Raw genomic sequence first — 24093 nt, 5'->3', positions numbered from 1 at the left:
ACGCTAGTCGCACATTAATCTTTAAGTTCAGGCCGGAGGAAAAGATAGCGCTGTGTGCGTGTGATAGTTCTAACTTGGTCAGTATGGCCGGCAGTAAAGCTAACAGGTTTGAAGTTAGTCACCTTCCTGATGATCGCGCGTGCGTTCTGAGAAAATTGGTGTAACTAGCCTTACTGAATATCACATTCATTTGAATGATAGCCTACCGCTTCGACAGTCGCCTTAGAGACTTTCCCCTCCTAATATGAGTATCCTAAAGCAAAAACTGAACACTATGTTGCAGAATGGCATTATCAGACCGTTAACCTCGTCTTACGCTTCTTCAATATTTCTTGTTCCTAAAGCCGGCGGTGAGGATTATAGACCTGTAGTTGATTACCGGTTATTGAATAAGAAGGTTATGTTAAAGTCCATTCCCTTACCCGATATTCATAATTGTTTTACGTGGTTTTCCGGGGCAAGATGGTTCACTGTTCTTTATCTTACTCGAGCTTACCATCAGATTCCTCTTAGTGAGGAATCAAAACATGTCACCGCATTCTTCACGGACAGGAATCTCTTTGAATTTAACAGAGATCCGTTTGGTTTGGCTACAGGGGCCGCAGTATTGTCGCGCTTATTAGACCGTCTTGGAGATTTAAAGCTTAAGTGTGTGTACAGCTATCTGGATGATGTTGTGGTGTATAGCCGAACCTTCGAAGAGTACCTTTCCCATCTTGAGTAGGTGTTGCGTAGATTTCGTTCCGCTGGATTGACCGTTAAGCCGGACAAGATTACACTTGCTAGAGACCAAGTTTCCTTTTAGGCCATCTTATCTCCGCGGGCGGAGTTAGAATTGATCAAGATCGGACTAGTGGGATTAAGAAATTTCCACCCTCGAGGACAAAGCAGCAGGTGGCGCGTTTAATTGGCATGGTGAAATATTTTCTTAGGTTCGTTCCTAATTTCGCACAGTTGGCTGCCCCTATCAATGACTTGCGAAAGAAAGGCCATGAGTTTACCTGGGGAGACAGCCAACAAAGTGCTTATGAGGCGATTAAGACGGCCATAACGATCCCTCCCGTTTCGGCAGTGCCCAATTTCCAGACACGTTTTGTAGTCCAAACCGATGTTTCCAATGCCGGGATAGCAGCCGCGCTTCTTCAAGATCAGGGCGTGAAGCGCCCCCTCGCCTTTGCTTCAAGGAAGCTCACCGCCACCGAGTTAAACTATTCTGTTTATGAGTGTGAGCCTCTTGCGGTGCTCTTCGCCTCGGAGATTTTTCAATTACATTTGGAACATAGGGAGTTCGACCTCGAAACTGACAATCAGGCACTGAATTGGGTCCTAGCTCGACCTCGAAAGACGGGAAGGATTGCCAGGTGGGCGGTCCGTGTTTCCGCCTTTCCTTCTAAGGTATGTCATATTAAAGGCTCCGACAATCAACTAGCTGACGCCCTTAGTAGGATGTTTAGTGAATAAATTGAATCTCAGCCGAGGGGAGAGCATGAGTCGTGTAGTCAAGTGGTGAACAGTGTCCTCACAGAGATCCCTCAATTATCCATTGACTTTAAAACCAAGAAGAATGAGGATCCGTATTTGGGTCCGATCAAGCGGAAGGTGGCTGCTAGCGAAGGTCTTCCCAGTTACTCTTTAAGGAATGGGATACTCTGTAAAGAGGGTGGTAAGCCCGGAAATGTCAGGATTTGCTTACCACTTGATTTAGTTTCACCTCTCTTTCAGTATTTCCATAATTCTGTATTAGGAGGACACCTCGGCCTCTATAAAACTTTGGCCAAGGTGCGGGCCCATGTGACGTGGCCTTCTCTATATCGCGATGTGCGGCGGATCGTCAGTCAGTGTGACGACTGTAGGAGGAGTAAAGGCAGTTCTCACGCCTCTTTGAGTCCAATCTCAAAGAGAGCAGCGGCCGATGGATAAGATACTTATCGACTTTGGAGGACCTATGCCTACGACTAAGGGAGGGACCGTTATGTCTTCGTCGCCGTGGATGACTTTTCACGTTTTTCATGGTTGCTGCCCAGTACCGGGGTCACTGCGAGTATAACCATACGTCATATGACACGTATTTTTTCATGGTTTGGGCCCCCGAAACAACTCGTCAGCAATAATGCGCCTGCCTCTGTATCAAGAGAGTTTAAACAGTTTTGATTCCTTAGTGGGATCAGGCATATTACGACTATCCCTTACTATCCGCAAGCATCCTTGGCAGAAAGGGTTAACGTAACCTAAAGGCAGCGCTTATAATTTACCACGCCAAATCCTCTAGTAAGTGGGATACTGCACTCCCGTGGTTAAATTCCGCATTCAACACGGCCCAGCATGAAATTTGCAGTGCAGTTCCGCCTGAGTCATTGTTGGCCTATCCGGTCAATTCACCTCTCTCCAATCTTTGGCAGATCAGTGACTTGTTGCCGTTTTCCATTACTCCGGATACACTTCGGGAAAATTTGAAGCGTGCTCGAAACAACATGGAGCTACCCCATCGTCGGCAAGCCGAACATTATAAGCAAGGCAGAAGCGTTTTTCAGGCTAAGACCGGGAATAAGGTGTTTATTAAGAACATCGCTGGTTGGAATGCTCGTGGTATGGGAACTCTTAAGTCACCAGGGTCTTAGGTACTGTTAATGTGATAGTTAAGGGGATTGCTACGGGCAAGGTGTTCAGAGTGCACCTTAGTCAAATCAAGCCTGTTAGGTAAGTTTCTTTACCTTCTTTCTATGGTGGTAAGACGAAAGGAGGGGGAGGGTGGGCTGGTTACGTTTCAGCGGGGGAGGTTGAGCCGTGGTGCGCCTTTCCTGGCACACCAGCTCTTTGGCACGTGACTATCGATTACCCGGCTGTACTATCTGTGCCATCTTTAAAATCACCTTCAAATTGCAATTTTCTCTTAAGTCTTGAAATCTCGTGGCTCATCTATTAAGTAAGTTGTTGTAATTGCATATTTTGATATTGTCTTAAGAACGGCCACGTGTCTAATCGTGTCTAATCTGTTTTATAAAAGCTTCTTTTGAATAAATTGTTAGTAATTGATTTACTAGTTCTTGTGTTAAGGAATGACATAGTAGGGGCCTTGCCCTTCCATGCTAAGTGTACCCCTCATCCCGACTTCATAAGTCACATCCGGTACTCCAGCTGCCTTAATGTGCTCAAAGGCAGCCTCTTGGGCAGGTCCCCATTCAAAACAAACTCCTTTCCGGCGCAATTCATTTAAGGGAGCCGCCAACTGAACAAAATTAGGGACAAAACTCCTAAAATAGTTCGCCATGCCTATGAACCTAGCAATTATCACTAGGCGGAGGCAGAGCTCGTAATGCCTTATTTCGTTCTTGGTCGATGCGAATACTTTGACCTCACACTAAATGACCTAAGAAGGGCACCTGCTGCCTAGCTAACGTCTATTTACTGGGTTTAACAGTCAACCGGGCTCCCTGCAATCTCAAAAATACTTGCTGGATATGATCCAAATGGTCCTAAAACGAACGGCTATAAATTAAGTCGTCCAAATAATTATACACAGAGACTAATTTGTAGTCCCCAAGGATATTATCCAGCAAGTCCTGCTCTTCCGTCCTCTTGCTATCCAATTGTCAACATGTAAGCTTAAACTGCAATGCATTAACCAAAGACCCCAATTCGAAAGTTAATTTTTATGATGATCTTCCAAACCTGTCATGCCTAAATCCGCTATCTGATTAGTTGAATACACTAACTCGGCCAGCACCCCATCCAGTTGACTGTCACTTGAGTGAATTCCAAAACGCAGAATCTGTCCTCAAGGCCCCTAACGGCCTTAAACAAAAACTCCAAGGCGACTTCCGTCTTACCCACCACCGCATTCGTGACGTAAAACGGGTGGAGAACGGTAGCACGCAAGCAGGCTACTAAGTCCAGAGCACTGCCCTCAATAGGCTGGCGCCTTATCGCTAACTCATAAATAAGGTGGTCCTTCCTCAACAGGCCGATCCCGGGCACTGCCTGACCGCCATTTCAATAGGCACCTGAAACAATGAACAAGCAAAACAATATTGTGCAACACTGGCAGAAATAAAATTCAAACTAGCACGAACTGAAATGGAAATATCACAAACGTGACCACGCTCTGATACCAGTTGAAATCTGGTTTCGTAGGATTGAGTAGATCAGGTTATAATTGTCGAAAGGGGCCAAAATCAGTTACTGTCAGTTGCTCCAAACATACAAAATTTCCAGAATGAGATTTTCACTCTGCAGCGGAGTGTGCGCTGTTATGATACTTCCTGGCAGATTAAAACTGAGTGCTGGACCGAGACTCAAACTCGAGACCTTTGCCTTTCGCGGGCAAGTGCTTTACCAACTGAGCTACCCAAGCACAACTCACGCCGCTTCCTCACATCTTCACTTCTGCCAGTATCGCGTCTCCTAGTTCTGCAAGGTTCGCAGGACAGCTTCTGTAAAGTTTGGAGGGTAGAAGACGAGATACTGGCAGAAGTAAAGCTGTGAGGACGGGGTATGAGTCGTGCTTGGGTAGCTCAGATGGTAGAGCACTTGCCCGCGAAAAGCAAAGCTCCAGAGTTTGAGTCTCGGTCCGGCACACAGTTTTAATCTTCCAGGAAGTTTCATACAAAATTTATTTTGCAACAACACTTAATCACACATGCCCTTAAAAACATTCAAAAAGAATACGGCTCAAGGCCCGAAAACAAGTTATTAAGATTGCCTTAAGGAATACACACGGCTGAAGGCCTTAGTTACAAAATTTTACATAAAAACTAGGCTGAAGGGCACACACTGGAGATAGATGAACTGAGGGCTTAAGGCCTGGATAACAAGAATTTCAGATGGAGAAGAAAAATTTAAAAGGTTTTAAAACAAGTGACCTTTCAAATTTTAATACAAAACGGCTGAAGGCCTTGTCTTAAAATATTTCACGTTAAGTTCGGCTGAAGGCCACATACTGAACCAAGAACAACTGAAGGCTTAAGGCCTGGATAATAATAAGGATTTCCAATGATCAAAATCCCCTTTTTTTAAAATAAATTAGTTTAAGCTAGAATCTTCGGAGTTTTAATTTAAGATGGCTGAAGGCCTTAACATTAAAACAAATTAAATTAATAGACTGCTGAAGGCTTCACATAGTACTTGAGACTTAAAGAAAATTACAATCTAAAACAACAGAACAGTGGTGCTCCGACGTGCCCCAAGAGTCGACCTGAGGAGGTAACTATAACGTAAGTTTACGTGAGACAGGCAGCCAAGCGTAATACTTAATAATCGACCCAGGGATGGCTGAAGCGCCGACCAACAACCTAATCAGTTCACTTCCGCCCGACCAGCAGCACGACAACGGAAAAAGGACAAGGACACCAGCAGCACTACGTCTTGAAAATTGGCGTCTAAATACAGTCAAGACACAATAACCACTCAAAAGTATGAACACACCAAAGGCTGTCGAACTACACCCCGTGACGGACAACATCAACACGGGGAGGAAAAACACACTGCCGGAAAACGAAGCGAACAACCATTGCAGGTAAAGGCTGCTGCTGCCACTGACAGAGGCAAGTCAGCAACTCGTTATGGCAGTAATTCAGGGAGAAATGAGACGCCACTCGATTGTGACAAATGCCAAAGAACAAGGCATCAACGCGAGCTGGCCACGGCTCACCATCCTACTCCTGCTCTTGTACATGCTGGTACATAGCATCCGATTACCTACGTTGTATCTCATTACAATACAGTAGCGAAATGACATTGATTTGCTTGTTTGCAAATTTATATTTTAGAAATGCAAGATAGGCTGGTTTTGTGGCGTTAATAAGTGTATGGAGAGGACAGATGGTTTGCTACCTTGCAAATCTCATGACCACCGCTGCCAGAAACCATGTAGAGTGGTCACATTCCTGCCATGTCTTTCTGCAGTATCACGCGAGGAGCATCCAGCTTCTCGCAGCCGTATTACACCTCGTCGTTCAAACTCAGTGAAACGCTGATAATGGCGTCTTTGTCGCTTAAAGGCACTCCTGACTGACATCAATTCAACTTGTGCAATCTCAATGGTAAATAATTTCCATGACCGTTGTAGCACTTATTTAAAGTAAAACTGATATGCATTATCATATTGCTGCTATCAGTGCCTCTCTTGTGTTACTGGCGCGAAATGTGAATAAGCACCATCATCTCGTATCTCCTTGTTGGTTTTGCGATGTTTTACCCCAAAGTAGCATCACCATTGTTATGTCACTTTTTCTCTTTTAGCACAACCCTCTCTGCGTAACTCCGTAATTTGTCTATGTATATGGATGAAAGACTCAGTACGAGAGAGAGAGAGAGAGAGAGAGAGAGAGAGAGAGAGAGAGATTATCTCTGACTCGTGGTGTAAAAACTCTCAGCAGTTGCAGGGAGGAATGATCACGTCTAAACTGTTATTAACGTGATTGTTGGAACATAATTTGTTTAATTGTGTTAACATTTCATCACGTACAAGAGGTTGATGTAACCTGGAATGTAGCTATGAAGATCATTTATGGAAGAATATAGTTCATCAATGGAAAAGATACGTTCAATTCTTTGGTTACTGTAACTTCTCCTTTGTCTGTGGCTTGGAAAATTGTTTGATGTGTCGTAACTCGCAGGCCACCTTGTACCCAGGGAAATCGGTAAGGCCTGTCTCACGGTCGTTTATGCTCTATATTGAGAAATTAATTTCTGGGCTTTCATCGCAATTAATACACAATAACTTGGACACTGATTCCGGTGCTGCAGAGTGAGTACATCATAGCACCCAAGGCGGTCACCAAGGCCTACAATTGTGCCTCTGACTCTTTAAGAATTTTCAGAGTCGCGCAGAGCCACAGAGACTTTAAGCCAGCTTCTGACTTCGACATCCAGAGGCAGACATGTGTAGGATTACGAACTGTAACTGCCCTTTACATACAATTAAACATGTTTCTATACAGACCTGAGAATTCTACCAGAAATTACGTTAATAGCTGGGAATGTGGCAGAAATTTGTGTTAAAATGATGGGGAAGCACCTCCTCTCCCCCAAAAGAATCCATTGAAATAACCAGATACTATTCAGTCATAATAATTTAACTTCAATTTAGTGGGGAGGGAGGTTAAACCGGCAGTATTTATATCGTGCCATGAAGTAGCGGAACATAGCTTTTGTTCGGCCTCATGTAAGGTAATGAACAAAGGGAACGCGTAGTTAAAAATACGTGTAAGGGTACCAGTGCCTTAATGCTGGCGCTTATTTTGACTGAACAAGAATGGTTCCTACAAGTCAGCCAGTTGGTCTGAGGGTGGTGTCGTGTATTACCGTAACCGGCAGGAAAGGGTTGTTTCTGATCCGATATTTTAATGTGGTCTAATTTTCCGTAGGTTATTAGGTGCAAGTTTTCCCTGGTCGTCTACAATTAGTACATTAAAAATATCACATCAGTGGCAAAAGGTTACGGGGCACAAAATTTGGCTTGCTTAAAATACTTTATCTGCCCCCTTCGTTCTTATCTACGTGGATGGGGGGGTACATGAAGAGTGATGGGTTAGATGGAGAGGTGTAACGCTTCTATCATTTGAGTGGAAGAGTCTCATTAAATCCTTCGTGGAGAGAGGTTTTTACTGCCTGTCTACATTTGTGCCTTTGATAACGATTACATCCTCGCACTTCGACACTGATAAGGACAATGCATGTTAGGAGGATGATAAAGCATCGGTTTTGGTAGGTTTAGAGATTATTGCAATTAAAAATTTATGCTACATCTCTTATTGAGTACACTTTTCATTGTTCAAGTACGCGTTGGGACCGTTGTCTTCCTGAAACAGTGTTTCCATGTATTCTACTGGCCATTAAAATTGTTGCACCAAGAAGAAATACAGATGATAAACGGGAATTCATTCGACAAATATATTATACTAGAAATGACATGTGATTACATTTTCACGCAATTTGGGTGCATAGATCCTGAGAAATCAGTACCCAGAACAACCACCTCTGGCCGTAATAACGGCCTTGATACGCCTGGGCATTGAGTCGAACAGAGCTTGGATGGCTTGTACAGGTACAGCTACCCATGCAGCTTCAACACGATACCACAGTTCATCAAGAGTAGTGACTGGCGCATTGTGACGAACCAGTTGCTCGGCCACCATTGACCAGACGTTTTCAGTTGGTGAGAGATCTGGAGAATGTGCTGGCCAGGGCAGCAGTCGAACATTTTCTGTATGCAGAAAGGCCCGTACAGGACCTGCAACATGCGGTCGTGCATTATTCTGCTGAAAAGTGTGGTTTCATAGGGATCGAATGAAGGGTAGACTCACGGGTCGTAACACATATGAAATGTAACGTCCACTGTTTAAAGTGCCGTCAATGCGAACAAGAGGTGACCGACGCATGTAACCAATGGCACCCCATACCATCACGCCGGGTGATTCGCCAGTATGGCGATGACGAATACGCGCTTCCAATGTCGCCAAACACGGATGTGACCATCATGATGCTGTAAGCAGAACCTGGATTCATCCGAAAAAATAACGTTTTGCCATTCGTGCACCAAGGTTCGTCGTTGAGTATACCATCGAAGGTGCTCCTGTCTGTGATGCAGCATCAAGGGTAACCGCAGACACGGTCTCCGAGCTGATAGTCCATGCTCCTGCAAACGTCGTCCAACTGTTCGTGCAGATGGTTGTTGTCTCGCAACCGTCCCCATCTGTTGACTCAGGGATCGAGACGTGGCTGCACGATCCGTTGCAGTCATGCGGATAAGATACCTGTCATGTCGACTGTTAGTGGTACGAGGCCGTTGGGATCCAGCACGAGGTTCCGTATTACCCTCTGAATCCACCGATTCCATATTGTGCTAACAGTTCTTGGATCTCGACCAATGCGAGCAGTAATGTCGCCGTACGATAAACCGCAATCGCGATAGGCTGCAATCCTACCCTTATCAAAGTCGGAAACGTGATGGTACGCATTTCTCCACTTTACACTAGACATCACAACACCTTTTCACCAGGAAACGCCGGTCAACTGCTGTTTGTGTATGAGAAATCGATTGGAAACTTTCCTCATGTCAGCACGTTGTAGGTGCCGCCACCGACGCCAAACTTGTGTGAATTCTCTGAAAAGCTAACCATTTGCATATCACAGCATCTTCTTCCTGTCGATTAAATTTCGCGTCTGTAGCACGTTATCTTCGTGGTGTAGCAGTTTTAATGGCAAGTAGTGTAATATAAACGCTGGCTAAAAGTCTCAACTTTACCAAAAATGGGTACTACCACCACTGTCATTATTTCTGGGAGTAATATTACGTTGTATAGAATTCTGTTGTTATAAAAACCTTTCACAAGTAAGGGAGTAAATAGGCGCAGTGCGGTAAAGAACGACCCCCTTTGCGTCCCGTGACGCTGTTAGTGTATTAGGGCGTCGAGGCGGCGTACGGGATAAAACTAATAAAGCCGACGTGCAGCCGCGGCCTGTGAGGCGGAAGCCCGAGCACAATGAGCTACGTGCCGCATGCCGCGGCCGCGGGCCGCTGGAATGTTTTTGGGAGGTCGCCGAGCCGCCCCCTACTCGCGGGCTCTGCAATATCTGGCCGTCAGCCGCGTCCTGCCCCCGCTTCGACTCAGTCCCAAACCAGGGAAGTAACCTAGTGCTGAGGATGCCATTTTAACAAAGACTACAGTTTTGACATCGAAACAAAAACACACAGTGCTACATTCCCACAAACAAACAAATATATATTTGCCTAAGTTATAAGTTACCTTCACTTCAACAAAGGACAACGATCGTTTAACAGATGCAAGAAACCTGTGTAGGGGCTATATCGGTTGCTGCTGATGTATAAATAAGTAAATTATGTAAAAATTTCTTTTTTATAAATGTTATTGCAGCGTAGAAGTTCTTTCCTCCATTATTATTCTGACTAGTTGGAAGCAGTCTATGACGACTTCCTTGCATACATTCCAGTATCTGTTGTTGTCTTAAACTGCTTATCTCTATCACAGTGAAGTTAATAATTAAAAACAATTATGGAAATGTCTGAGCCATTAAATTAAAAGACACATCATGTTTCGGGATGACATGATTCCACTCTCAACTTACCTATAGTATTATGCTAGTAGTAGACACAGTGAAAATATCCTAGTTACAACAATGTGGTTTTCAATCATGACTCTCATTTTACATATACGAGGATGTGCTGAAAAGTAATGCCTCTGAAATTTTTATGTGTAAGAAGTACAGATTTTTAAATTAAACAGACTTCATTAACGTACTACATCTTCATTCTTCAAGCCTATATTATTTCTAACATAGCCACCCTCGATAGAAAGAAATTTCTCCCAATGAGAGAGCAGTTAGTTAATATGGGCACTATTGAATGTCTGACATTGTCGGAGTCACAACCTCACCTCTGCTTGCAGTACTTCATCACTATCAATCTAAAGTCCTCGAAGGTGTTCTTTAAGTTTTGGAAACAGATGAAAATTGGATGAGGCCGTGTCGGAACGGCAATAAAACCAAGGCATCGCATTGTTTCAGACGTTGCAGCACTCGTGAGTAGCTGTAGCATTGTCATCCCGAATGAGGGGTTGCTCCATGTGTTGACGAACTCTTCGAATTCGAAACTCAATTATAGCACTGTGCTTCTTAGGCAACTACATAGTTGCGTTAGATACCGCCATATTACGCGCTACAATTCGGTGGCTTCTAGCGCCAGAGGGCTGTAAGTGTGTAGACATGAAGAATTTTTATTTAAAAATCTTTTAGGGTTTTCATACAAGAAATGCGGAGGCATTACTTTTCAGTCTACCCTCGCAGCTTGGTGTGACGATTGAAAGTACCTGCGTCAGTTTATGATCTCATCAAACTCTATTCATCAGATTACACAAATCCACTGCAGAGGATATTGTAACAGAAGGTATGGGAATCGATGTGGAACATACTGGCGATCCAGCATTAGAGTTTAACAGAAGACTTGAGGTCAAATAGGGAGGAAGGCCCAGAAAGCATTCCTTCGCAATTCACAATCACTGGGAGAAATGGCAACTCAACGATTTTTCAAATACGTTTGTAAACTTTATAAGGGTGGATAAACCATCAACATTTCAGAAAAACGTCATCCACACATACACGAAAAGAGCAAGATTGTACAATCGGCTTAACAGCCCATATATCAAAGATGCTGACATTAATAATACACAGGAGAATGGAAAGGAAAGATGAGGAACTGTTAGATAACGGTAAGCTTGACTTTAGGATAGGTAGAGACACCAGACGTTTGACGTTGCGCTTTAAAAGTGGCCTGCACAAAATCCAGGAGGGAAAATTGATTACAATTAAAGAAGTTCCTGGGTTAAAAGGCGTAATATACGGAGGCTTTCGTCACTATTGTTCAATCTGTATATCGAAGAAACAATGTTGGAAACAAAGATTTAACAGTGGAATTAAAAGTCAGGTGAAATATAATATCGTAATATTCGCTGACGATGTTGCTGCCCTCAGTGAAAGTTAAGAGTACAGAAGCTGTGGCCTAGTATGAACGGTCTAACTATCACAAAATGTGGACCACGATGTTGGCTGAATGTATACTGAAAAAAGACGAAAGCAATGACAAGTGGCAAAAATGAGATTAGCAGCCAGATTATATGACAGAATTATATCATGTAAGCAAGATAACACAAGAGGAGCGGAGAAAGGAAGACTTATAATGCAGACGTTCTCTGGTAGTACGGCATACCTAGCCAGAGTATCAAATATTAGCCTTAATTTGAGAGAGATTTTGCTGAGAATATACATGATCCAGTCACACTAATGTTGCCACCGCCTTTGTTCAACGTCAACGTGCAATAACCAATGACAAAAGGTAGTTGGCAGCACTAGCGGTCGACGCTATACAAATCATCTCGGGAGGATGTGGGAAGCAGTGCACTCGTTGTCGTAACGCAGAAGCGGAGCGATTTATCTGACGTCCTAAAGGATATGATCATTGGCTTTTGGACCAAGGGTGAAAGATTTCCGAAACGGAATGTTTGTAAACTGCTCGTATGCCTCCGTGGTTAATGTATAGTGTGCACGACATAATAGTGCCATTCAAAACTGGGATCGGGGCGTCTGTGGTACAACACAGGCCATATATGACAGTGATGATCGACAGCTACAGAGATGTGTACAGGCGAAGAGACGTGCAACTGTTGAGCAAGTAACTACCTGGGCGAACCAAGTACCTACCAACAGTGTCTCGTCAACGACCGTTCAGTGAACATTGCACCGTATGGTGCCCCGCGGCAGGCAACTGGTTCATGCACCCCTGCTGTTCATCGGCGACGATGACAGGAATTTTCACGTCAAGACCGACACTGGCCGTCCACTGAGCAGTGCAGGTGGGTTTTTCAGATGAATCGCGTTTCATGATCGGACAGATGACCGTTGGCATACATGGCAAGAATCGTCTGAAATCAGCACTCTTGCTACCCTGGGTGATCTCGTCGTTACGGAATGCTCAGTGTATCAACACAATTATGTATCCATTTCTGTGGACTACGTGTACACCTAAGTGCAGTTTATTCTTCCTCGACACGATGATATCTAGCAGCAGGACAACTTAACGTATCACATGACTCGCATTGTACGTGTGTGTTCCAAACAGCGCCAGATTTAGTTTACCGTTCTCAACTAGCCACAGAACTGACCGGATTTAAACTCAATCAAGAATTTCAGGAAACATGTCGATCGGGCTATTCGCACCATGGATAAGCAACCGAGAAATCTAGCGCAGATGGCCACGGCGCTGGAGTCGGCATGGCTCCACATCCCTCCTGGTACCATTCAGAACCTCACTGATTTTCTTCCTGTACGTCCCACGCTGCAAAAGGTGGTTCTTCAGGCTCCTGACATGTGTTCACATGAATGTGACAGTGAACGTATGTGGCACAGCAACGTAGTGATCAAGGACTGTGGGATCATCAGGAAGGAAGAGCAGAGCATGGGATATAGGAGAAGAATGTTGAAAATCGGGTGTACATACATGATAATGAATGAGGAGTGGGTGCAATTGTATGTAATACTTTTGGTATGTATGGACTTCGTGTCAGGCCTTACCTACCGACATCTATTTCAGTGCAGAACTCCGTGATACATGGGCTGTCATTCCCCAAGAAACCCTCCAGCACCTGACTGACCGTATGCCTGCCAAGGGGAAGCTGTTATCACGGCTGAGGGTGGGCCAACACCATATTAAATTCCAGCATTACCGATGGAGGGCGCTACGAAGTTGTAAGTTATTTTCAGTCAGTAGTCTGGATACTTCTGATCAAATAGTGTAAACAGCTACATCTTATGATTACATGAACTTTGAATCTTAATTTTTTTACGCTGACAACTGACCTTGGACCTGACATTTTCAACAATTCATGTGGAAAAGCGGTCTTAATAGATGAACGGAGAGGACAATGTCATCGTAGAAGGATTTCGTTTTTAGCGATTGAGATACGGAGCCTTAAAAGCAGTCAGGAGGGCGCTTTCTTTTCCCGGATGACTTATAACCTGACATAATAACATTAAAATCATGAAAATAAGCAATCGACCCACGATAATAATTGAAACCTTAAGGGGGCGCAAACCAATATACAATGAAACAATGAAAAAATCTTAACCGAATATACATAAATAATTTCATACAAATACCTTGTCCCACAGAAATATCTTTAGAAAGGGTCTCTCAATATAATCTGCTACAACACAATAGTCAACAAAGTGGCACAAGTACACCCCACAACGACCGACACCTCAAGCAAACGAAGAAAGACATTACGGACAACGTACAGTACCTGCAGTCACACAGAAACAAGTGGGTATCAGTTATCAAAGCACATAGGTAGCCATCTTGAATTGCTAAGAGCTCATCACTAAATTACAGTTCCTGAGACAATTCACTGCTTTGGAGTGTTTAGCCTTCACGAGGACAAAGCAAAACACAAAGCGCTCACTCGAGAACTCCTTTTCAAATATCAGGTCCAATAGCGTCCGCGACGTGTTTTATTAATTCAGAACATCGGCAATTCACTAATGCCTCCACAAACTCAAATGTGATCACAACAAAACTGAACACAGTTCACTGGTATTCACAGCCTTGGAATCCTCATAACAGAATCTTTCGTCCGCGAACTCCTCCTGACTCCCAGCTGCCGTATGCTCTGAATGCACGGAAGCATCTGCTGCTCTAGCCAAACGACGCACCGTGTTAACAACTGGACGCACATCGTATTGCTGATCTGAAACTCCACTTTCTTGCAGCCTCCACGCTATCGGCTCGGACTCGTAAATGTGGTCGCTTTTGCCGTCGTATTTCAACTCAGCTCTCCGCCGCGCTGCGGCTGCTTCATCCGATGGTCACGGCAGCTGCACTTCTACCAGCTAACAGAAAGTGCACCTAAACTGGCAGATCCCTGTGCCAGACACTTCAGCACAAAACAAGATCACCCAGCGTGCCATGCCTGGTCCACAGCATCGCACCAAAATTTTGTTAGCTACAGCTCCTGGGCCTTGGCTGACTAATGGTCGCTTGTGTCCCGGTTCTCAGACCATCCACTGCTGTGCCGCTTTCCCACAACTCACCACGCTGAGGTACTGCGTCCACCGAACTCATCTTTACGGGCGGCCGCTGTGGCCGAGCGATTATAGGCTCGGAAATAACATAGGAAATTCACTACAAATTCATGAAAAAGCATGTGGGTTTTTTAGTTATATTAACAGTTAAATGTCATATATATTAAATAATGAGAATAGTGATGAAAAAAATATATATATTAAAAAGTAAGCGTTTCTAGGCGCTTCAGTCCGGAACCGCGCAGCCGCTACGGTCGCAGGCTCGAATCATGTCTTGGGCGTGGCCGTATGTGATGTCCTTAGGTTAGTTAGATTTAAGTATTTCTAAATGTAGGGGACTTGTGACCTCAGATGTTAAGTCCCATTGTGCTTAGAGCCATTTCAACCATTTTTTCATCTTTACGTGCTGCATCGAGTCGCTGATATGTCTATATGTACATATGCATCTACACATACACTCTGCAACCCATCATGCGGTGCATGGCGGACGGTACCCGGTAACACTCCTAGCAAGGGACAGGCGACTATACGCCTCCGTTTGAAACCTAATTTCTCTTATCTTTGTGGTCCTCGCGGGAAACATAAGTTGGCGTCAGTAGAATCGTTCTGCAGTCAGCTTCAGGTGCCTGTAGTCTAAATTTTGTCATTAGTATTCCGCGAAAAGGACGTCGCCTTACGGCCAGGGTTTACCACTTGAGTTCCAAAAGCCTGGCCGTAATATTTGCATGTAGTTCGAAACTACTGATAGCAAATGATGCAGTCCGTCTCTGAATTGCGTCGATGTCTTCCTTCAATCCAACTTAATGGGGATCCCAAACATTCGAGCAGTACTGAAGAACAGCTCTTACTAGTGTCTCATATGCAGTCTCCTTTACAGATGAACCACATTTTCATATAAATATCCCCGTAAACTGGAGCCTACTATTGCGCCCTCTCTTCTACAACCCTTCTCTATTACACCTCTTTCCACTTCATATAGGTTCGCAACGTTATTCCAAGATATTTAATTGACCTGTGTCTGTCAAACAGCACATATCTAACACTGTACTTCAACTTCACAGAGATATCACTTATGTATATAGAAAATAACAGCAAATAATGGTGATACTACCACACTTCGCTGGTATACTATAGTACCCCTGTGTCTGACTTGTTGAGGTATATTAAGTCAAATGAACGCCAAAGAAAATGCTGTTAAATTGTCAAACTCTCTGATCTTGTTTCGGTTATTCGTGTAACCAGAGCATCAGTGGAGGAAACCCTTAGAGTCCCAAAAAGGATGAAGAAATATGTCCGTGGTTTACTAAGTGAAGAATGGCTTACAAACTTTGCTGCATTATGAATGAGAAAGAATCTGCTGCAGCAGTTGAGCCAGCTTCATTATATATAAGATAGTTTGACATACAAAAATGATTTCTTTTTTGTAACTGCTTACGTTAACGAGACGTTCAGTACTTGCCACTGCACTCGGAGATTTGTTTGGTTTATGGGACTGGAATATACTGTAGGGCGAGGGAAGTAAAGTTAGTTTATGGTCACATTGAAAAGCGGCTACGTTTTCTACTACTAAGAGAATTTTACTGATCCCAACGATGCTTCATCCATACCAGAGTTCTGGACACTCTCGGTTCTGCAACGGCGGCACATCCATATCTTTCAGCATACCAGGAAACAACAAGCATGGCGACAGACAAGTACAGAATTGAAAACTACACATCCTGTAAACTCAAGGAGGCACGGTAAAGCAATCTATTGACTCAGAGATACAAATATCTCGCCTCATTATCCTCCCATCCGTGACAATCAACATTTACGAGACAATCTCTGGAGAGCCAATCTCTTTGCCTTACGGCATTTATCAGAAGTGTCCGAACTTCGACAACACCGCTTATGTCTACCATCCCACCTCTACCGCCACTCTCACACTTGCATCCAGATTCCAAAACCAACCCTTAAAAAGCCACAACCGTATAAGACTTCCAAATTATATAAAGAAACAGTATTCTGCGGAAACCAATACAGTGCCTACTTATGACTCCATTAGCTACCACAGTCTTAAAGAAAGGCTCTTTTCCCTAGTGCAAGCTATAGCCTCGCTGCCACCATTATTGGATGGCAAGAGGAAACAATTGTACTACGTACTGCAAATTCATGGGACACATGCAGGTGCTACTCTTGCAAGGGGAGGACACGAAGTTGGGTTCACGGATTTACTTCAAACTTTGTACACCTTTAGTAGGCCATTGACACAACATAATTTGAAAATAGTAAGAAGCAATACTCTGGCAATTTCGATAAAATCCCAAGAGCAGTTTCCGCACCTATTAAGAAGATCATGTATCTGTGTAAAGGTGTCGGCTGTAAGAATTCATAGTGATCATGTGATTAGCGTTCGCGCATGGCGAAAAAGTCGTTTACGAGGCAACGATACAAATTCCCCGAACACTTACTTTCTCAAAAACTGGCTCTGAGCACTATGGGACTTAATATCTGAGGTCATAAGTCCCTTAGAACTTACAACTACTTAAATCCAACTAACCTGAGGATATCACACACATCCATGCCCGAGGGAGGATTCGAACCCGCGACTTTAGCGGTCGCGCGGTTCCAGACTGAAGCGCCTAGAAACGCTTACTTTTTAATCTATATATTTTTTTCATCACTATTCTCATTATTTAATATATATGACATTTAACTGTTAATATAACTAAAAAACCAACATGCTTTTTCATGAATTTGTAGTGAATTTCCTATGTTATTTGACTATTTACTATGTCCAATTAAATTTTCAAGGGCGAGGGACAGGTTCGGAAAGACCAAGTCAAACCTCGATAATTAATGATGCGAATGACGTTATTCAAAATCAGTAATATAGCAAGTCACAATATGCCAGACCAAACGAGTAATGTAGAATTATTTGTCGGACATACTTGTAGTTTTCATTATGTTGTTGTTGTGGTCTTCAGTCCAGAGGCTGGTTTGATGTAGCTCTCCATGCTACTCTATCCTGGGCAAGCTTCTTCATCTCCCAGTACCTACTGCAACCTACATCCTTCTGTATCTGTTTTGTGTATTCATCTCTTGGTCTCCCTCTACGACTTTTACCCTCCACGCTGCCCTCAAATGCTAAATTTGTGATCCCTTGATGGCTCAGAACATGTCCTACCAACCATTCCCTTCTTCTTGTCAAGTTGTGCCACAAACTCCTCTTCTCCCCAATTCTATTCAGTACCTCCTCATTAGTTATCTGATCTACCCATCTAATCTTCAGCATGTATTCTCCTCTCGTCCAAACTATTTATCGTCTATCTTTCACTTCCATACATGGCTGATCTCCATACAAATACTTTCAGAAACGACTTCCTGACACTTAAGTCTATAATCGATGTTAACAAATTTCTCTTCTTCAGAAACGCTTTCCTTGCCATTGTCAGTCTACATTTTATATTTTCTCTACTTTATTATATTATATTATGTTATATTATATTATATTACCTCTCAAATGATATATAAATTAAATATTGAAGCAGTGATGAAAAGATAGAGATTAAGTAATACGTGTTAGCGGGATTCTAACCGTCGCCTCGTCGAAGACGCTCTTGCCATGCCAGGACGCTAATCACATGACCACAATGAATTGTCACAGCCGACACCTTTGCACAGGTACATCATCTACATAATAGACGCGGAAAACTGCTGTTGCCATTTTCTCGGAATTGCCAGAGTAGTTCACCTTACTACTTTCACATTATGTTGTTTTAATGGCCTACTGAAGGCGTGCAAAGTCTGAAGTAGACCCGTGAGCCCAACTTCGTGGCCTCCCCTTTATAGGTGAAGAGGTTCGCACAGTAGCGAAAGTCATTGCGGGCCGCATCGAACCAGTCAGTAGACTGTTGACAAACAAAACGGCGCTGTTCCAAGAGTTTATGGATGTGTTGCATGAGGCTCATGGGTAGATTTGATGATGTTACACTTGGTCAGTGGAGAGTATAAAACAGACGCAAGCATAAACTGGAAACAAAGACGAAATTAATGAAAACATTAAAGCTTAAAAGCATTCCTAACTTGAGTTGACAAATGTGAACTCTTATAAGTTTGCACCGACGATGCTTCACGATTCAAGTGAGGACATGTGTTTTCTGAGTTGTCTGTACAAGCTGGTGCGCAGGGATGATTGACTCGCTGTCTGTTATCCCTCCGTGTTGTGCGGTTGTAAGGACCAAAATCTGCATTTTCCTTTCTGTTGCCATGGAAAGCATGTTCGTGGTGTGGTATACAGTTCTGCGTTATCTCAACGCCAGAAACATCTTTAACAGATTATAATAACCATAGAACAGCTTGTGGGAAAGCAAGGAACCGCGGTCGTTTGGTATTACAGTGCTGAACAGAGAAAGCATGGAAACTCAAACAGACCAGCGGCGGAGTGACGGTGCAGTTTGTCGGCCTCTTTTTCACAACTTTGCCGTACGTAGTTTCCAAGAACAGAGGAACACAATACAGTATGGGGCGACTTTCATCAAAATTACGCAATATGGTTAGAATCGTGCACACGGCGATTTTTCACAACAACCACAGGTCGCTGGTAGGATGGCGTAATATGCAAAAACTGTACTGTTTACGGTACCATTTGTTTCTAAAGGACAAATCTGTTTGGAATAGTGTTGGTTATTCTCGCAGAGCTAACGTTGACAAAGCCATTAAAAATAACAGCCAGTTTCAGAACTATTTGCTCCCAAGAATAAATTAAAATTCTTTCGGGATGGTCCTAGATGATTGCATGTTGGCTGAGCTGAAGGGATTTCATGAGTTACATGATAATCTCATATGAAAGAATAGGGACATAATGAAACGCTAAATTGAAGTAGTTTCCTTTTTCTTTTCCTTTTCCACACTGCAAGAAACGGTGTTCAGAAGATGTCTCAGAATAAATGCAGTCATATTGAACTCATACATCTCTTCATTGAAACCCATGATAAGCTGAAAATTCTGCTGTCTTTATAGGACTGTCAAATCTGACACTTTATTTATTTCTTTACTTGCTGACGAACTGGTATTACCCGGCATACATTTTCCCCGTTTTCTATTAGAAGCTAAGCGTTATGTTGAGTCCAGCAGTAGCCCCTGTGAGAGATTATCTCGAACAGTGGCTGTAGGCTGGGTGCAGACGCTTCGCGTGTTTACATTGCGATTTTGTAAACGTCTCTATGGCAAGGTCTCTTCATAGCTCCACAGCAGGTCATTGTTTTCGCCTACAGCCGTTTGATTTTCACAGTTGAAAACTGTCAAAAACACTGCCATGTGCCGGGGATGTACTTACGTCGAATCACCCGTGGGAGAGTCTTAGCAATAAAGAATAACTGTGTAAAAACTTCATGCGTGTTGTGGCATTTTTTCACGCATCTCAGTTTATGATGTCACATTTCTTGAACTATGTATCGTACAATTACATATTTCTATAGCTACATTTAGTGACATGCGGATACAGTCCGCGAAGTATGCTGCGAATAGGGTAAGAAGCAAAGAAGTAATAAATCAAACATCTTGCTTGATGCCGCAATTTTTTACGTACCTCAGTATTAATAAGGACATGTCTTCTAATATATGTGTCATACAATGGAAATTTTTTAGGTACATTCGGTGACATTTGTCCTCATACGCAGTGCAGCAGTTTTTCACGCATATCAGCATTTATAACCACATTTCAAGACCTTTTGTGGTACCATGATATAACTTTGTAGGTACATTTAGCTGCATATGTGGATATATTAGTAATAAATTTATATGTCATGCATGATGCGACCGTTTCTCACGCATCTCATTTTTTACGACCTCATATCTCCTGAAGTATATGTGGTTCTTACCCAAACGGTGATTATTACCTGGCAGCACTAGATATGAGTACCAAATCTGGTTGAAAACAGTTCTGTGGTTTAGGAGGAGATGAGAAACAGACATACACACATACATACTTCCATTTATATAATACGTACGTATTTAACCGTACACCGGCCATCTTGGGATTGTGGCACGGTTCATCAGCATGATCGATCAGAGGACTGGCTTCCCTCTGTAATAATAATAATAATAATAATAATAAAAACAGAATGAAGTTCTCAACGATCTACTTCAAAAGTTGTCATTCGACGTCTGCCCGGACAAATGCCATGAATAATGACGAAAAAAAGGCACCGTGTTTGATTAGTAATAAAAACTTCCTCCCTGCCGGCTATGAAGCCCGCCGCTGTTTAAATTTTTAACAAAATTTTCAACAATGGCGCCCGAAGACCTCCGGCGTAAGAAGTCAACCTCATTCTACCAATGGCCTTGTCAAACAGGATGGATAAGCGGACCGACATTCAGAGCCTTATCTTTCTCATAGGACTGGAAACTTCCCCTAAAATCCGGAAGAGTCAGCGATGATCATCAACATGAAGACTCAGAGGGCAATGGAAACCACAGCGTTAAAGACATATAATATGTATCCGAAGGACAGATGGCCTGTAATTGAAAAAGTGCCATGCTAATCTCTCGATATGGCAAAAGATTACAGAAATCCGTTAGGATCTCTGCTAGACTGCCTAGGGAGAGGTGACCATGAGAAAAAGACTGCATACTCAACGAAAGGATAATGTTGTATGAGTCGGAACGTGAAGTGTCAGAAGGTTGAGCGTGGTTGGTAAGCTAGAAAATCTGAAAAAGGAAATGATAAGGCTAAATATAGATATAATGATTACCAGTGAAGTGAAATGAAAGATGAGAGACATTTCTGGTCAGTTGAGCAGAGGTTAGTGTCATGAGCAGCAGAAAAATTTGTAATGGGAATAGGTTTCGTTATGAATAGGAAGATCGGGCAGAGAGTAGTTACTATGAACAGTTGAATGATAGGAATGCTCTCGTCAGAACCGACAGACATCCAACGTTGACTACAATAGTTCAGGTATACATGTCGAAGTCGCAATCAGAGTATGAAGAGACTCAGAAAGTTTATGCGGATACTAAACGCGTGATGCAGTACATACAGGGAGATGACAGTCTAATAGTCATGGGGGATTTGAATGCGGGTGTGTTACTGGAGAATATGAGTTTGTTAGTAGGAATGAGAGAGCAGAAAGACTAATTGAGTTGTGGAATAAATTTCGGCTAGTAACAGCGAATGCTCTTTTCAAGTATCTCAAGAGGGCAAATGTCCGATTGTACACTGATCAGCAGAACATTATGATCACCAAGCCAATAGCCGCTATGTCCACCTTTGACACGGGAAACAGCAGCGATGCGTCGTAGCATGGAAGCAATGAGGACTTGATAGATCGTTTGAGGGAGTTGGCACCCAATTGGCGTAAATTCAGGGAAGGGGGATGATGACATCTGACTTCACGTTCAGTCACGTCCCAGATGTGTTGAATCGGGTTCAGGGGGCCAGTACATCAAATGGATCTCGCCACTGTGTTCCTCGAATCACTCCATCACACTTCTGGTCTTGTGACATGGAGCATTATCTTGTTGGTTGAGAAATGCCACTGCCGTCGGGAAACAGAATCGTCATGAAGGGGTGTACGTGGTCTGCAACCAGTGCACGATACTTCTTGGCCGTCACGGTGCCTTGCACGAGCTCCGCTGGACCCATGGATGCCCACCTGAATGTTGCCCAGAGCATAATGAAACCCCACCAGCTTCTCTTCGTCCAGCAGTTACAGGTGTCAGGGAGTTGTTCCCCAGGCAGACGCCGGATTCGCGCCATCCCATCGGCATGATGAAGATGGTATCGGGGTTCATAAGAACAAGCAAAACTCTGCTTCTGCGCCAACATCCAATACTGACTTTCCCATTTCAGTCGTAGATGCTTGTACCGTAGAGTTAATGCCCATGCATGGGTCGTTCGCTGCGGCGACCCATCGCTAAAAATGATCGGTGCACTGTGTGTTCAGACATGCTTGTACTCTGCCCTGAATTAAAGACTCGTGTTAGTTCCGGCATAGTTCGCGGCCTGTCCTCTTTTACCAGTCTGCCCAGGGTACGACGTCAGTCACCTTTGATGAGGGGTTTCACCTTGGTTTCGCCACACGTTCAAGACACTTACTACACCACTTCTCAGATACGCGACAAGTTTTGCAGTTTCCGAAATGCTCTTGCCGAGCCATCCATCATAATCCGCCCTCGGTCAAATTCAGACAGCTTGCGACACAAGCGTACTGCACGCTTACTGATACTACACTCAGTGCGTGTGTCAGACTAGCATTCATCCTAGCCGGGTACTGCTGCCATCGCCTGGACGGGTGTATATCGATAATGGGTCGGTGGTCATAACGTTCTGGCTGAGAGTTCAGTATATCATCGTCAGGCAGATATTGGGTTGTACCAAGGATCACATAATCTCAGATCACAGTTTAGTAATGATGAGAGGAACGTTGAAGTTTAAGGGACGGGGAAGGAAAAATCAGTGCACTGAGAAATCGGAAGAGGAAGTAGTAAGAAATGGAAACATACGCTTGAATATCTGTGAAGGTATAGATACTGGGCTAAAGAGTAGCTCAGTAGGTAGTTCAGTCGAAGAGGAATGGACGTCGCTAAAAAGGGCAATCACAGAAGTTGGAAAGGCAAATATAGGTGCAAGGAACTTAAATACGAAGAAACCATGGATAACAAAAGAAACACTTAAGTTGATCAACCAAGAAAGGCAATACAAAAATGTACAGGAAAGTTAACAAATGCAGGAATAGGCGTCAAATAGGGATGAAATAAATAGGAAGTGCAGGGGAGCTGAGACGAATTGAAAGAAATTGAAATGTCCGAAGCACTGTCTCAGCACATAGAAAAGCCAAAACAGCCTTCGGAGATATTCCAAGCATGGGCGGTAACATTAAGAGTGCAATGGGAATTTCATTGCTAAGTTCAGAGGAGAGGACGGACAGATGGGCCTTTATGGGGAAAGGACGTTTATGATGAAGTTGTAAAAGAAGAAATAAGAGTCGGTAAAAGAGGTAGGGGATACAGTATTAGAATCAGAATTGACACGAACTTTGCAAGGCCTAAGAGCAAATGAGGCAGAACTAAGAGATAAAATTCTACCGGAATTTCTAAACTCATTGAGGGAAGTGTCAAGAAAAGGACTGTTCACGTTGGTGTGTAGAATGTGTGAGACTGGGGACATACGGTACAACAGATTTTCGGAAAAATATCACCCAAGATATTCTGAATATAGGAAGGCCCGACAAGTGTGAGAATTATTGCACAATCAGGTTGTTATCTCAAGTTGCTAATAAGAATAACACCTAGAAGCAATCGGGCAGGAGGAACATCCGCAACTGAGAATCATATCTGAGGTTGAAAATACCGCTACAGTTGTAAAGTTATTTTATTTAGAACACGACCGTTTTCGAGCACTTATACGCCCATTATCAGGAGCTGGTATGACATGGGCATACAAAAACTTCCACAGCGAATACAAAAATGCATCGACATAAATGGTGATTATGTCGAAAATAGCTAAATGTTCAATCTGTAAAC

Source organism: Schistocerca americana, chromosome 7, assembly GCF_021461395.2.
Source record: "Schistocerca americana isolate TAMUIC-IGC-003095 chromosome 7, iqSchAmer2.1, whole genome shotgun sequence".
Lineage (NCBI taxonomy): Eukaryota > Metazoa > Arthropoda > Insecta > Orthoptera > Acrididae > Schistocerca > Schistocerca americana.
Note: the sequence above shows the minus strand (reverse complement) of the source record.